This window comes from Chiloscyllium punctatum, chromosome 44 (assembly GCF_047496795.1).
Source record: "Chiloscyllium punctatum isolate Juve2018m chromosome 44, sChiPun1.3, whole genome shotgun sequence".
In the NCBI taxonomy this organism is placed as follows: Eukaryota; Metazoa; Chordata; class Chondrichthyes; order Orectolobiformes; family Hemiscylliidae; genus Chiloscyllium; species Chiloscyllium punctatum.
In genome coordinates this window covers 17,288,312-17,306,652 of record NC_092782.1, presented here as the reverse complement: position 1 = coordinate 17,306,652, position 18,341 = coordinate 17,288,312, and the positions used below count along the sequence as shown (strand labels likewise).

The window sequence follows — 18,341 nt, the reverse complement described above, 5'->3', positions numbered from 1 at the left end:
GGAGAAATTATTGGGAGGTTGGGTGCATCTGAATCGTCGGCTTCTATCAGACCTTAACATATCTTGCACCCATTGAGATGGAGATTTGTACTGTCAATGGGCCAATTGCTGGTACACTGAGCTAGATCTCTTGAGCCTAGCTTCAAATCTCACCAGTGGCTGGTGGAATTTGAATTAAATTAATAAACCTGGAATATGAAACTAGTCTCAGTGACCGTGACTGGGAAACCAACGAAAATTGTTATAAAGACTTATTGATACCCTTTACAGTAGGAAATCTGCTTTCCTTATCTGGCTTGCTCTGAGTGTGTTTTCCTCACTGCCCTCTGAAATGGCTGAGAAAGTCCTTCAGCTCAGGGCCAGTTCGGGTTGGGCAATATGTGATGTCCCTGAAATAATAAAGGAAAGAGGAGCTAAAGCAGATATAACTAACTGCAATATGGATAAGCAATTGACGGTGCCGTTTGTTTATTTGCTTTTGATTGTCATTCAACGATAAGGCAGAAACAAGACAGAAGGCAATTGAGAAAGATTTGTTTGTTACTGAGACAACGACGTTGCAATGTGTTCTAATGCACGTGTAGTGATATGGAGTAGAATTCATCAGAACAGTGTACTTTGGGGCTGGTTGTTGATCAGCCTGGTACATGGGCTGAGTGTAAATGCATCTGTCAACCTGTGCCCACCCATAGCAGAGTGGACCCGGGCAAGGGGAGTGGAGGCTTAGGGATACTAATCCTTCACTGGCGGACATTCATCTATAAAAGCCCTTTGAAGACTTCAGCAAGCGATGGAGATTCAAGGCTGTGCCCTATATTGGTGCCTGTGGGTGAAGGTATGGGCAGTCCTACTGTTGCTCTGTTTCTCAGGTCACCCAGGTCCCAACCATACCCAGATCCACGGACACTCCCAACCCACACCCACACAGACACACTCCCATTCCCAGGCCCACACACACTCCCAACCCACACCCCCACGCACATACCCAACCCAGACCCCCACATACTCCCAACCCACACCCCCACGCACATGCCCAACCCAGACCCACACGCACATTCTCAACCCAGACCCACCCACACCCCCAACCCAGACCCACCCACACTCCCAGCCCAGACCAAGGCCCAACACACTCCCAACCCAGACCTACACACACTCCCAACCCACACACGTACACTCCCATACTCAGACTCACACGCACTCCCAACGCACACACACACACACACACACACACACACACACACACACACACACTCCCATACCCAGACCCACACACACTCCCAACTCAGACCAACCCCCAACACAATCCCAACACAGACACCCACACACTCCCAACCCTGACCCACATACAAACCCAACCCAGACCCACACACACTCCCAACCCACATCTCCACACACATTCCCAACACAGACTCACGCACACTCCCAAACCACACCCCCATTCACATACCCAACCCAGACCCACACACACTCCCAACTCAGACCCACACACACACACTCCCAACTCAGACACACGCACACACACCCAACCCAGACCCACACCCCCACGCACACTCCCATTCCAGACGGACACATATACCCAACCCAGATCCACACACACTCCCAAACCAGTTCCACACACATACCCAACCCAGACCCACCCCCAACAGACTCCCAACACAGACCCACACACACCCCCAACCCAGATCCACACACACTCCCAACCCACACCCCCACGCACATACCCAACCCACACCTCCATGCACATACCCAACCCAGACCCACACATTTCCAACACAGACCTACACACACTCCCAACCCACACCCCCACGCACATACCCAACCCACACCTCCACACACATACCCAACCCAGACCCACACATTCCCAACCCACACCCACACAGACACACTCCCATTCCCAGGCCCACACCATTCCCAAACCACACCTCCAGGCACAATAGACAATAGACAATAGGTGCAGGAGTAGGCCATTCTGCCCTTTGAGCCTGCACCACCATTCAATATGATCATGGCTGATCATCCTTAATCAGTATCCTGTTCCTGCCTTATCTCCATAACCCTTGATTCCACTATCCTCTGGGGCAGAGCATTCCACACAGCCACCACTCTTTGGGTGAAGAAGTTTCTCCTCATCTCTGTCCTAAATGGTCTACCCTGTATTTTTAAGCTGTGTCCTCTGGTTCGGCACTCACCCATCAGCGGAAACATGTTTCCTGCCTCCAGAGTGTCCAATCCTTTAATAATCTTATATGACCCAATCAGATCCCCTCTCAGTCTTCTAAACTCAAGGGTATACAAGCCCAGTTGCTCCAGTCTTTCAGCGTAAGGTAGTCCCGCCATTCCAGGAATTGACCTTGTGAACCTACGCTGCACTCTCTCAATAGCCAGAATGTCTTTCCTCAAATTTAGAGACCAGAACTGCACACAATACTCGAGGTGTGGTCTCACCAGGGCTCTGTACAGCTGTAGAAGAACCTTTTTGCTTCTATACTCAGTCCCTCTTGTTATGAAGGCCAGCATGCTATTAGCCTTCTTCACTACCTGCTGTACCTGCATGCTTACCTTCATTGACTGGTGTACAAGAACACCCAGATCTCTTTGTACTGCCCCTTTACCTAAATTGATTCCATTTAGGTAGTAATCTGCCTTTCAGTTCTTGTCACCAAAGTGGATAACCATACATTTATCCACATTAAACTGCATCTGCCATGCATCTGACCACTCACCTAACCTGTCCAGGTCACCCTGTAATCTCCTAACATCCTCCTCAATTTCACCCTGCCACCCAGCTTAGTATCATCAGCAAATTTGCTAATGTTATTACTAATACCATCTTCTATATCATTAACATATATTGTAAAAAGCTGCGGTCCCAGTACTGATCCCTGCGGTACCCCACTGGTCACTGCCTGCCATTCCGAAATGGAGCCGTTTATCACTACTCTTTGTTTCCTATTAGCCAACCAACTTTCAATCCAAGTTAGTACTTTGCCCCCAATACCATGCGCCCTAATTTTGCTCACTAACCCAACCCAGACCCACACACACTCCCAATGCACACTCCCACATACATACCCAACCCAGACCCACAGACACTCCCAACCCACACCCCCACGCACATACCCAACCCAGACCCACAGACACTCCCAACCCACACACCCACGCACATACCCAACCCAGACCCACACACACTGCCAACCCACACCCCCACGTACATACCTAACCCAGACCCACCTACACTCCCAACCCACACCCCCACGCACATACCCAACCCAGACCCACAGACACTCCCAACCCACACCCCCACGCACATACCCAACCCAGACCCCCACACACTCCCAACCCACACCCCCCCGCACATGCCCAACCCAGATCCCCACACACACTCCCAACTCAGACCCACCCACACTCCCAACTCAGACAAACCCCCAACACACTCCCAACCCAGACCCACACACACTCCCAACCCACACCTTCACGTACATACCCAACCCAGACACCCACACATACCCAACCTAAACGCACCCCCAACACACTCCCAACACAGACACCCACACATTCCCAACCCTGACCCACACACAAACCCAACCCAGACCCACACACTCCCAACCCACACCTTCACGTACATACCCAACCCAGACACCCACACACTCCCAACCCACACCTTCACGTACATACCCAACCCAGACACCCACACACTCCCAACCCACACCTTCACGTACATACCCAACTCAGACACCCACACATACCCAACCTAGACCCACCCCCAACACACTCCCAACACAGACACCCACACATTCCCAACCCTGACCCACACACACTCCCAACTCAGACCCACCCACACTCCCAACCCAGACCCACCCACACTCCCAACCCAGACCCACCCACACTCCCAGCCCAGACCAACACCCAACACACTCCCAACCCAGACCTACACATGCTCCGAACCCACACACAGACACTCCCATACCCAGACCCACACACACTCCCAATGCACACACACTCCCATACCCAGACCCACACACACTCCCAATGCACACACACTCCCATACCCAGGCCCACACACACTCCCAACTCAGACCAACCCCCAACACACTCCCAACCCAGACCCACACACACTCCTAACCCACACCTTCACGTACATTCCCAACCCAGACACCCACACATACCCAACCTAGACCCACCCCCAACACACTCCCAACACAGACACCCACACATTCCCAACCCTGACCCACACACACTCCCAACTCAGACCCACCCACACTCCCAACCCAGACCCACCCACACTCCCAACCCAGACCCACCCACACTCCCAGCCCAGACCAACACCCAACACACTCCCAACCCAGACCTACACATGCTCCGAACCCACACACAGACACTCCCATACCCAGACCCACACACACTCCCAATGCACACACACTCCCATACCCAGACCCACACACACTCCCAATGCACACACACTCCCATACCCAGGCCCACACACACTCCCAACTCAGACCAACCCCCAACACACTCCCAACCCAGACCCACACACACTCCTAACCCACACCTTCACGTACATTCCCAACCCAGACACCCACACATACCCAACCTAGACCTACCCCCAACACACTCCCAACACAGATATCCATACATTCCCAACTCTGACCCACACACAAACCCACCCAGACCCACACACACTCCCAACCCACACCTTCACATACATACCAGACCCAGACACCCACACATTCCCAACCTAGACCCATGCACAAACCCAACCCAGACCCACACACACTCCCAACCCACACCCCCACACACATACCCAACCCAGACCCACACACACTCCCAACCCACACACACATTCCCAATGCAGACTCATGCACACTCCCAAACCACACCCCCATGCACAGACCCAACCCAGACCCACACACACTCCCAACCCAGAGCCGGACACACACCCAACCTAGATCCACTCACACTCCCAACCCAGACCCACACACACACCCAACCTAGATCCACTCACACTCCCAACCCAGACCCACACGCACACTCCCAACTCAGACACACATACACACATACACCCAACCCAGACCCACACACATACCCAACCCACACCCCCACGCACACTCCTATTCCAGACGCACACACATACCCAACCCAGACTCACACACACTCCTAAACCAGATCCACACACATACCCAACCCAGACCCACCCCCAACAGACTCCCAACACAGACCCACACTCACCCCCAATCCAGATCCACACACACTCCCAACTCAGACCCACACACACTCCCAACCCAGACCCCCACACACATACCCAACCCACACCTCCACACACATACCCAACCCAGACCCACACATTCCCAACACAAACCTACGCACACTCCCAACACACACCCCTACACATTCCCAACCCAGAACCACACACACTCCCAACCCAGAGCCACACACATGGGTCTGGGTGGGTTGCTCTTCGAGGGTCGGTGTGGACTTTATGTGCTGAAGGGCCTGTTTCCACACTGTAAGTAATCTAATCTGTAAATAATCTAATCTAACCCACACCGTTCCATTATTATCCATATGTATATCCAATGTCCATTTAAATGTCCTTAACATTGGCGAGTCTACTACTGTTGCGGGCAGGCTGATCCATGCCCCTACTACTCCTGAGTAAAGAAACTACTCCTGATATCTGTCCTTAATCTATCACCCTTCAATTTAAAGCTATGTCCCCACATGTTAGCCATCACCATCTGAGGAAAAAGGCTCTCCCTGTCCACCCTATCTAACCCTCTGATTATCTTATACGTCTTGATTAAGTCACCTGGCCCGAGGTTCTTGAGGGTTTCCTGCACGATGCTGTTGAGGTCAATTAGCTCCACCCTCTGCAGCACCCCCACACCCTACACTCTCACTCAGACAAGCTGAGAGAACCTCAAGCCTGCTGGACAACTGCAGGGGCTGGGGATCCTGGTCTCCTGCCTCTGTGTACCCCCCTCCCCCAACCTGTTTCACTCACAGTAACCTTCCCCTGAACAAATGAGAAGACACAAGCATAGAATCCCTACATTGGGGAAGAGGCCATTTGGCCCATCGAGCCCACCCTGACCCTCTAAATAGCATCCCACCCATCCCCCTGCCCCTCCCCACCCTATCCCTGTAACCCTACATTTCCCATGGCTAAACCATCTCCCCTGCACATCCTTGGACTGTGACAGGAAACTGGAGCACCCGAAGAAAACCCACAGAGACACCCATCCAAAACTCTGCTGCCCCTTATCCGAATTTGCCTCCAAGTTTCTTTCACCCATCACCTCTAGCTCCTATGCGATCAACGTGCCAAATTTAACATTCCTGTCCTTGCTTCTAAGTCAGTTCCTGGCTTCACCAGCCTCCCATCCCTCCCATTAGACCTCCGCATCCCTCAGTTCCTCCAACTTCTGCCCATCCCTGATTTCCTTCACTCCAGAATTTGCAGACCCATCTTCAGGACCTAAGCTCCAGAATTCACTCTCTAAATCTCTTTACTTCTTCCTTTTGGACACCTGCCCTAATGAGAGACACCAGTGATTAAAGGTTAGTCAGGCAGTGTCTACACGTTTACTTTTCCAGTCAGAGTTTTATTCCAACTCTGACGCAACAACAATCCAACACCACTGATTATGTTTCCCAATATAACAATTACTTAAGAAGACAAGACCTAGGAGTGGGAGGAGGCAATTCAGTCCCTTGAGTCTACTCTGCCATTTATTATGATAATGGCTGATCTTGTCTCAGCCTCAATTCTGCTTCCCAGCCCGCTCTCCTTAACCTTCAACCAATTACTCATTAAAAAATCTGTCAATCTCTTCCTTAAATTTACTCAGAGTCCTGCATTCCACACATTCATGACCCTTTGGGAGAAGTAATTTCTCCTCATGCCTGTTTTAAATATGCCACTCCTTATCCTAAAACTAAAAAAAAATCCATTATTAGCATATAACTATCACTTCAGTTTCATTTGGAAACTCTTGAAGATAACACTAATACCTGTTATTCAATGTCAAATCATGTGAAGCACCTTAGGCCTTTATGCTGCTTTAAGTACAATACAGGGACATTACAAATGTGCATGCTGTGTTTTCTTTCCATTGTAAGTAATTGTGGTGTCAAAAACAGTGCCGACATTTAAAATGTACAAGATGTTCAGGGAAGGAACCAGTGGTGCTTCTTGCTTTATTCTTGGATAGGATGTGGGCAAAATTTCTTGCCAATCCCACATTCCCTTTGAGAAGGTGGCAGTGAGCTGCTGTCTGGATCTGGTGTAATCTGTGTACAGCTAGGATTCTGGGCTACCCAGGTTCCAGGATGGCTGGTTTCATCCATCTGCACTTTCAACCAGAGCTAACTGTGAGAATAGAGTTAAAACCCAGACACTGCCGCATGTTGAGGGTTACACGCACAGTATGTGACATTTACTAATTAGTAAATTAAGATCACTTGGGATTCAGGGGAGCTTGCCAATTAGATATAAAGTTGGCTTAATGGCAGGACATAGAGAGAGTGGTGCTGAAGGGTTGTTTTTCAGACTGGAGGCCTGTGACCAGCAGTGTTCCACAGGGAATGGTACTAGGTCTACTTTTGTTTGTCATTTATATAAATAATTGGATTAGAATATAGAAGGCAGGGTTAGTAAGCTTGAGGATGACACCAAGATTGGTGGTATAGTGGACAGTGAAGAAGATTATCTAAGATTACAAAGAGATCTTCATCAATGGGTCAATGGACTGAAGAGTGGCAGTTGGAGTTTAATTTGGATAAGTGAGAGGCATTGGATTTTGGCAAAACAAACAAGGGCAAGACTTACACAATTCAAAAGTAGGGCCTCAGGTAGTATTGTAGAACAGAGAGACCTCGAGATTTAGGTACATTAAGTTTGCAGCACATTAAGAAGACACTTAGCATACTTGCCTTCATTGCTCAGACCTTTGAGTACAGGAGCTAGGACACTATGTCAAGGCTCTACAGGACGTTGGTGAGGCCTCTTCTGGAGTACTGTATCCAGTTCTTGTCACCCTGTTATAGAAAGGATATTATTAAGTTGGAGGGGACTCAGAAGAGATTTACCAGGATGTTGCTGGGAATGGAGGATTTGAGTTATAAGTAGAGGTTGGATTGAGTCATAGAGTCGTAAAGTATAGAAACTGGAACAAATTCTGGAACTTTTTTCACTGGAGTAAAGGAGGTTGAGGGAAGACTTCATAAGACTTCATTATAAAATCATGACGCGTATAGAATTGGTAAATGAAAGGTGTCTCTTCTCTAGGGTGAGGAATTTCAAGAGTAGGGGGCAAATTTTTAAGGTGAGATGAGAAAAGTTTAAAAAAGACATGAGGTGCAATTTGTTTACACAGAGTGTGCAGAATGAACTTCCAGAGGAAGTAGTGGCTGCAAGTACAATTATAATGTTTAAAAGAAATTTGGATAATTACATTAATAAGAAATGTTTGGAGGGATATGGGCCAAACTCAGGTAGGTGGGACTAGTTTAGTTTGGGATTATGGTCAGCACGGACTGGTTGGACCAAAGGATCTGTTTCCGTGCTGTATGACTTTATGACTATGACTCTACTTAAGTCCTATGGTCTTTTATATATCTGGCATTTAAAAAAATCTTTTGTCCTGTTTTCCTATTAACAGATTTGGAAAATACTGAACTGTTAGACGGTTCAAGTAATGTGTTTCATACAAGATCCACTGAAACCAAAGAACGATGGTGGGGTAGTGATTATGTTGAGTAAACCAAAGGCCTGGGCTAATGACTTGGGTTCAAATCCCACCATAGGAGCTGGTTAATTGAATTTAATTGATCACTCTGGAATATAAAACTCGTCTCAAACATCATTGACTATTTTTAACAAACCATCCAGTTCACTCATGACTCTTTTCTGGCAGGAAATCTCCACCCTTACCTGGTTTGGCATACACGTGACTCTAGACCCACAGCAATGTGGTTGATTCCTATCTGCTCTCTGAAATGAGCCTAACAAGACAAGGGAGGTTAAGGATTTGCTATGACATTCACATGAACACCCACATCCTGTGTGAAAGTTAAATGATCATGTTAGAATGAATATGAGCTTCATGCTGACGTTGGTACCCTACAAAGGAAATAAAAAGCAGTTTTTTGATTTACTTTGATCATCCTTAAACACTATGCGCATGCTGCTCAGGGAAGTAACTGGCCCTAGACCTTCATTCGGAATTGTTAATAATGTGGACCTTTTGATTCTGGGTAAAGAGAGATAAAACGAGAGAAAACAACAAACGATAACACAGAGAAAGTTACAAGTGGTTTTGCTATGACGATGTAATTGCTCTGCTCATTTCAAACAAAAATGAGGTCATGAGGTGTGTTCATTATTTGTGTATTGTGTAACTAAAAATCAAGTTATTAAAGTTCAGAGTTTATTCTGGAGCTCTGAATGTTCACTGGCTGTGGAATGAAATGCCTCTGTATTTGGCCTTTTGTACCAACCGATGGCTTTCTTCAGAAAGATCAAAAGATTGCATCTCGGGCTATGTTTTAAAACCACATCTCCCAATACATGAATAAATGGAGGATGCAGTGTTTGGCCGTTTGGCTACAAGCACATATTGAACAATGTTACAGGGCGATAGAAATCCCAAGAATCTAGTTGAAGGAAACCTGGAATTTGTTGCAAAGAAGCAGCACCAGATTTAACACAATGAAGTGAAAGTTACCGTGTCAAATATCCTCTTAAAGTATCAGCAGTCAGAACAGAAGCTGCAGTCATTAAACAGCTTGATCTTTACATCAGAAAACCTAAGCTTCAAATCAGCGTCAGGCGCCTTACATAAGCCAGATTTGATTTTGGATCCTATTAACATTTAATGCAGGCTAACGAAGCTACAACACAACACAATTGAATTTACTAAACCTTTCAATGTACAAAATAGTGCAGTTAATTATCAAGGGGAAATAACTCTGATAGAAGGGTTTGAAATTTTGAAAACTCTGTCAGCTGCAGATGCATGTGTCCGTGACAGTATCGGTAAAAGTGACCACCTCACAGTCTTTGTGAAGGTGAAGTTCCATTTTCATATTCTAGATACCCTCTAAATCTGGCCATCAATGAGGCACTGTGGGCCATCATCATCAGCAGAACTGTACTCCAGCAGAATCTACAACCTCATGGCCCAGCATATCCCCCACTCAACTATTACCATTAATGTGTCCACCAAGGGATCATCTCTGATTCAATGTATAGTTCAGGAGGGCACGCCAAGAGCAGCACCAGGTATACCTAAAAGATGAGGTGACAATCTGGTGAAGCTACCACACATGATTTCTTGCATGCTAAACAGCTTAAGTAACAAGTGATAGTCAGAGCTAAGTAATCCCACAACTAACTGCAGTCCTGCCACATGTAGTCGTGAATGTTGATGGACAAGGAAACGACTCACTGAAGGAGGAGGCTCCACAAATATCCCCGTCCTCAATGATGGAAGAGCCCAGCACACTCAGTGCAAAAAATAAGGCTGAAGCTTTTGCAGCAGTCTTCAGCCGGAATTGCCGAGTGGATGATCCAACTCGCTCTCCTCCAGGGAGTCCCAGCATCACAGATATCTGACTTCAGCCAATTGGATTCATTCCATGTGATATCAATAAACAGTTGGAGGGACTGGATACTGCAAAGGCTATGGGCCCTGATAACTTTCTGGTGATAGTACTGAAGATTTGTGCTCCAGAACTTGCCGCTCCCCTAGCCAAACTGTTCCGGCACAGTTACAACACTGGCATCTAGCTGACAATGTAGAAACAGATATGTTCTGTACACAAAAAGCAGGACAAATCCAACCCGGCCATTTTTGTCCCATCAGTCTACTCTCGATCATCAGTATACTGATGGAAGGTGTCATCAACAGTGCTACCATGTGGTACTTGCTGAGCAGTAATCTGCTTAGTGGTGCCCAGTTTGATGTCCGCCAGGATCACTCTCAGCTCTGACCTCATTATAGCCTTGGTCCAAACATGGACAAAAGAGCTGAATTCCAGAGTTGAGGTGAGAGTGACAGCCCTTGACATCAAGGCTGCATTTGACTGAGTTTGGCATCAAGGAGTCATAACAAAACTGGAACGAATGGGTATTGGGAACAAACTCTTCACTGGTCAGAGTCATATCTGGCACATAGGAGGATGGTTGTTGTTGTTGGAGGTCATTCATCTCAGCTCCAGGACATCTCTTTAGAAGTCCCTTAGGGCTAGTGTTGTAGGTGCAACGATCTTCAGCTGCTTCATCAAAGCTTTCCCTCCAGCATAAGGTCAGAAATGGAGATATTTGCCAATGACTGCACATTGTTTAGCACTGTATGTGCTTCCTCAAATCTTGAAGCAGTCCGTATTCAAATACAACAAGACCTTGACTTGACTTGTATATCCAGGCTGGGGCTGACAAGTGGTAAATGATATTCATGGTACACAAATGCCAGGCAATGACCATCTCCAACAAGAGAGAATCTAATAATTTTTCCTTGGATGTTCAATTTTGAGAATAATTATTTATGATTTTGATGTTGTTGGCTAGCCAGGGTTTATTGTCAATGCCTTGTTGCCCTGGAGAAGGTGATGGCGAGCTGCCTCTTGAATTACTGCAGTCTAAGAGGTAGGAGGATAATCCTAGTGGTCTGAGGGAGTTCCAGGATTCAAGACAATGCATCTTTGGCAATGTAGCACTCTGTCACCACTGCACAGTACGTTTATGCTCAAGTATACAGAGCGAGAGTTGAACAACCAACTTCAGAAAGGAAATTGTTCCCACTGAATCAGACCTGAACATATGTCACAACAAATATTTGTGATGGAATGGCAATATATTTCCAAATCAAAGTGGTGCATGGATTGGAGGGCAACATGCAAGCACTGGTGTTCCCAGATGTCTGTTGTTCTTCTTGATACTGAAGGGTGTGGCTTTGGAAAGTACTGTCACAGGAATCTTCCTGGTGCTTTAAAAGTATTCCATCACAGTGACCTGTGCCTTGTAGATGGTGGGTAGGCATTTGAAAGGGAGGAAATGAGATAGTCACCAGCCACTGATCTACTCTTGTCGCTGTATTATTTATTTGGCTAGTTAATTTATGTTTCTGGTGAATGGTAATCACCAAAATGTTGACAGTGAATTCGGTGAAAATATTGTCAGGCCAGAATCCTGGAATTCCCTCCCCAATGGCATTGTGGATCAACCCATAGCATATGGACTGCAGCAGGTCAAGAAGGCAGCTCACCACCACCTTCTCAAGGGCAACTGAGATGGATAATAAATATTGGTCCAGCCAGTGCTCATGATCTAATAAATAAAAATATCAAAAATCAAAATGCCAAGAATGAACATTTATCAGGGTGGAAATAATCCAGGAGCTAATGAAGGATTGGAACCGATCATACAAAATTGCAGTGTTTTAAACAATGGTTTAATAATAAGCAGCTCGAGTGCACCATTCTTGCATTGTGATTGCCCTACACCTCGGGCCCAGAGTTTCTGTTTGCATTTTCTTGAGTCTTATCTGTTGCTTATGCTGTACTTTAACCACCCCCATTGGTTTCAGTCACATAAATAGCTATAACAACTTATCATTATCATGTGTGTACATGCTGCACAAGGAGAACTCTGCACATGACCTTGCAGAATGCAGGAGGCCGACCGTAAGCTGGTGTGATGTGGGGCTTGCTTTTTGTTTCGTTGTTTTTTTTGCATAGCCTGGAAGGAAGTCTTGGAGACAGGTTTCGATTGGGATCAAGTCTCATGATAAAAGAGGCTGCATTGTCATTTGCATGTTGTCAGTCTGGGAAGGAAGTGTTAAATGTCAATTGCTGTTTTATGTAAGAGGCATTACCTACTCAAACTCAGATTGCCAGGCATAATAAAGAAAAATCCTTTCTGTTTTTAGAATAGAATTCCTACAGTATGGAAATAGGCCATTTGGCCCAACAAATCCACACCAACCCTCCAAAAGGTATCCCACCCAGACCCATTCCCCTACCCTATTACTCTACATTTACCCTTGACTAATGCACCTAACCTCTATCTCCCTGAACACTATCGGCAATTTAGCATGACCAATTCACCTAATCTGCGCATCCTTGGATTGCAGGAGGAAACCCCACACAGACATGGGGAGAATGTGGAAACTCCACACAGTTGCCTGAGGCTGGAATTGAATCCAGGTCCCTAGCACTGTGAGGCAGCAGAGCTAACCAATGAACCACCATGCTGCCTCATTTTTGTTAGCACTTGACTGTTTGTTGTGACATAGCTACAGCTTCTGGTGTAAACCTTGTGGGGCTCGCAGTACAATTCCTGTTGTGAATACTTGAGCATAAATCGCAGTGCAGCAGCACTGAGGGAATGCTACATTGCTAAAGATACAATCTCTTGAACAAGATGCTAAAACAAGGCATGTCTGCATTCTCAAGTTGATGCTGAAGATGCCAAAAGGAGACCAGAGGAATTGTTTGTGGTTTAGTCTTCAGCCAGTGCTGCTAAAACAGACAATCTGGTCATTGCTGTGTGTGGGAGCTTGCTGTGCGTAACGTGGACAATGTGTTTCTACACTCAAACAGTGACTTCATTTCAGAAAATACAGGTCCACTATTTCAAACCAATTGTCCAAAACTAGAGATGCTCGATAACCAGACATGATCAGAAATCACGAGCAACAAACTGCAAAAAAATTGATAATCAAATAAGACCAGGTTTCATTCTGGAATTTGACTTGTCCAGTATTCCCATCAGCTGGATTCAGAATACCACATGGAGGCTGAAATGACAGTGGAAGAAAATTCCACAGAAACTTTCAAAAGGTGGACATAAAGTTGAAAGGGACAGTTTTATAGGGTTACGGGGGAAGGTGGAGGGGGGGTTCGGGGGTGTGAAGCTAATTGGACAGTACTTTCATAGAGCCAGTAAACACATTATGGGCCAATTGGCTCTTCAGTACTATAATATGAAAACTAAGATAGTGATTTATCAGCCTACACAAAAGGGGCCAGACTTTTTTTTAAACTGTGGTCTGTGCGAACAGTTTTATTTGGGTTGTCAATAAGCAAAAGTACAGAAGTTAATTTATTTTCGCTGTTGGAGCAGAGTTTGCACTAAATCTAAAGCATGTTCTGTTCCAGTCCCTGCAAATGACTGACACATAGAAATACTTCAGAACCAGTCTGGACATGACTGTATTACCCCAGCCATGTGTTTGGTTTCTGTTAAGCGTGCACTAATTGTGCAATTTAGGGATGGGCAATAAATACTGGCTCAGCCAACTACCCACATTCCACAAATGAACAAAAACGCTACTTCAACTTCAGCATAGCAACAACCACTTGCATTTATATAGCACCATTAGTGCAGTCAAATATCTCAAAATGCTAACAAGAGCTAATCAATAAACATTTTTTGACATATGAAGAGATGGCAGAATGGGTGACCAAAGAGGTTCCTTAAAGAAGCAGAGGAGTTTGAAAAGATGGCTTTATGCTATAGCCCAACTTACACCCACCCAACTTACTCACTCAATTTACGCACATCCTACTTATACCATAAGACCACAAAAACATAATGTATAGCAGCAGAACTGGGCTGTTTAAAACAATGGGTCTGCTCCACCGTTCAATTAAGGCTAATATGTATCTCAATCCTATTCTCTTGCCTTCTCCCCATAACTCCTGATTCTCTGACTAATCAAGAACATATTTATCTCTCAATGATTTGACCTACACACAGCCTTTTGTAGCAATGAGTTCCACCAAGTTGCCATTTTCTGGCTAAAGAACGTCTTCCTCATCTCAGATCTTAAGGGTTGTCCCTTCACTCTAAGGCTTGCCCCGGGTCTTAGTCTCTCCAACAAGTGGAAATATCTTCTCTATGTCCACTCTATCCAGTTCTCTCAGTATCTTATAAGTTTAAATGAGATACCCCTCATCATTTTAAACTCCATGCTTATGCAGGACCAAAATCCTCCACCGCTCCGAATATGACAAGCAGTTCATCTCCTGCATCATTCTTGTTAATGTCCTTTGGACTCCCTCCAATGCCAGCATACCCTTCCTTAGTGTCCTGCATATGCCTTTGGCTTTTGTCACTGGAGACAGTGTCAAATTCAAATGTTTGTTGGTCTTGATTGGCAAAGTTAAACATTGCTCATTCCTGATGAAGGGTTTATGCCCGAAACATTGATTCTCCTGCTCCTTGGATGCTGCCTGACCAGCTGTGCTTTTCCAGCTCCACATTCTCAAAAGTTAAAAATCACACAACACCAGGTTATAGTCCAACAGGTTTAATTGGAAGCACTAGCTTTCGGAGCACTTCTCCTTCATCAGGTGGTTGTGGAGTACACGATTGTAGGACACAGAATTTATAGCAAAACACTACACTTTTGGGATATGTCTCAAGCTTGTGCTTCGAATTAAACCTGTTGGACTTTAACCTGGTGTTTTGTGATTTTTAACTTTGCCCAGCCCAGTCCAACACCGACACCTCCAAGTCTTGATTGGCAAAGCCTGAGAGAGGTGATGGCCTAGTGGCATTATCCTGGAGCTATTAATCCAGAGACCCAGGTAATGTTTTGGGGACCTGGGTTCAGATAGCACAGAAACAGAACCTTTAGTCCAACTCATCCATGCTGACCAGACATTCCAATCTGGCCTGTATCTCTCTAAACTGTTCTCATTCATGTATCCATCCAGATGCCTTTTAAATGTTGTAATTGTACCGCCCTCCACCATTTCCTCTGGGAGCTTCTTCCATACATGTACCACCCTCAGTCTGTAAAAGTTACCCCTTAGGTCCCTTTTAAATCTTTCCCCTCTCACCTTAAACCTAATTTTGGAACTCTGCTCCAGGAAAAAGACCTCGGCTATTCACCCTATCCATGCCCCTCATGATTTTATAGCCCCAGCCTATTCAGCCTCTCACTACAGCTCAAATCCTCCAAGCCCAGCAACATCCTTTTAAATCTTTTCTGCACCCTATCAACATCCTTCCGATAGAAAGGTGACCAGAATTGAACGCAGTATCTAAAAGTAGCTGTGGTTCTGGTTGCCGAGCTGGGAATTTGTGTTGCAGACGTTTTGTCCCCTGTCTAGGTGACATCCTCAGTGCTTGGGAGCCTCCTGTGAAGCGCTTCTGTGATGTTTCCTCCGGCATTTATAGTGATTTGTCTCTGCCGCTTCCGGTTGTCAGTTCCAGCTGTCCGCTGCAGTGGCCGGTATATTGGGTCCAGGTCGATGTGTTTGTTGATAGAATCTGTGGATGAGTGCCATGCCTCTAGGAATTCTATCAACAAACACATCGAGAGATTCTATCAACAAACACATCGACCTGGACCCAATATACCGACCACTGCAACGGACAGCTGGAACTGACAACCGGAAGCGGCAGAGACAAACCACTATAAATGCCGGAGGAAAGATCACAGAAGTGCTTCACAGGAGGCTCCCAAGCACTGAGGATATCACCTAGACAGGGGGCGAAACATCTGCAACACAAATTCCCAGCTCGGCGAACAGAACCACAACAACGAGCACCCGAGCTACAAATCGTCTCACAAACTTTGAATCTAAAAGTAGCCTCATCAATGTCCTGTACAGTTGCAACATGATGTCCCGACTCCTATACTTAAAGTTGTGACCAATGAAGGCAAACGTTCCAAATGCCTGCGAATTCACTTTCAACGAACTGCGAACATGCACCCCAAAGTCTCTTTGTTCGGCAATACGCCCCGGGGATCTACCATTGACTGTAAAGGTCCTGCCCTGATTTGCCTTACCAAAGTGCAGCACTTCACATTTATCTAAATTAAACTCCATCTGCTGCTCCTTGGCTCATCGGCCTATCTGATCAAGGTCCTGCTGTACTCTGAGGTGACCTTCTTCACCGTCCACCACACCAACAAATTTCATTTCATTGGTGTCATCTGTAAACTTACAAATAACCTCCTATATTCACATCCAAATCATTTATATAAATGAAAAAAGGCAGTGGACCCAACACTGATCCTTGCGGCATAGCACTGGTCACAGGCCTCCTGGCTGAAAAACAACCCTCCACCACCACCAGTGGAATCTGAATTCATTAACAAAGAAAATCTGGGGTTAAAAGTTTAATGTTGACCATGAAACCACTGTCAATTGTCAGGCTGGAGCATCTGGTTCACTAATGTCATTTAGGAAGGGAAACCACTGGTCTTTCCTGGTATGACTCCAGACACACAGCAATGTGGTTGACTCTCAACTGCTCTCTGGGCAATTAGGGGTGGGAAATAAATGCTGGCCTAGCCAGCAATGCTGTCATCCTATGAATAAAAAAAACTGTAAAGAACCGCTTTAGTACCTGTGAATGTAGATAGATATTTTATGAATAAAGTATCTCTTTGCAATTAAAAAACCCTCCTGCTTCTCCTAATGCCCCCTCCCCACAGTCTCCTGTTGCTGCCAATCTCAAACTGTTTTCTCTTGGAGGATATGTAGAATCTGTTTTTTTCTACAGGCCTCTCCTTGGGATGCACAAGCATTAATAGACAGAGATTTCCACATGGGACCATTGTAGAAAGACAATGGACTGAGATTTTCATCTTCTCTGCTTTTCTCCTCTTTCTAGCAGACGTGGGAAAGGTTAAGATGTTAGCTGATCCTGCTTGAATGAATGAAGCTTGATTCCTGTGAGGAATTGTACAGTTGTATCTCCCACTGCTGTAGCATGCCAGGACTGAAGTAATAGCCCATCCATCTACCAGTGAATCGATTGAGGAGTTGAATGAAGAATTTGCTGAAGATTTTTCTGGCCAATACTGTGGGAATGTTTCTTTCTCTATTTAATGCAAACTCTTCAAAGTGAATGTGCTCCTCAATAAAATCCCTGAGACTTTAGCAGGATGTGTAGGCTTGGATCTTGTAGACTTACAGCATTATGAAGATCCATCATAAACCCCTCCTTGGTTTTCGGATCTCCAGATTTGACGATTCAACAATATCAGACATTTGCTCTACAACAAATAGAACAGAGAGACATAGAAAATAGGAGCATGTGTAGGTCACTCAGCCCTTCAAACCTGCTCTGCCATTCATTGTGACCATGGCTGATCATCCAATTTAGTAAACTGTTCCTGCTTTTCCCCACATCCTTTGAACCCTTTAGTCCCAGTGCTGTATTCAACTCCTTCCTGGAATAGTGAAATGTTTTAACCTCGACTGCTTTCTTTGGCCTATTCCACAGGCTCACCACTCTCTGGGTGAAGAAATTTCTCCTCAATGGCCTACCCCATATCCTTAGACTGTGACTTCTTTGTTTTGGACTCCCCTAACTT

General features: G+C 45.9%; 1 protein-coding gene across 3 annotated transcripts in view; it reads left to right on the top strand.

Moving 5' to 3' along the window:
* Positions 1–18,341, top strand: part of tmcc3 (transmembrane and coiled-coil domain family 3) — a 129,262-nt gene that overhangs the window by 78,795 nt on the left and 32,126 nt on the right. The gene's annotated exons all lie outside the window — the stretch shown is intronic.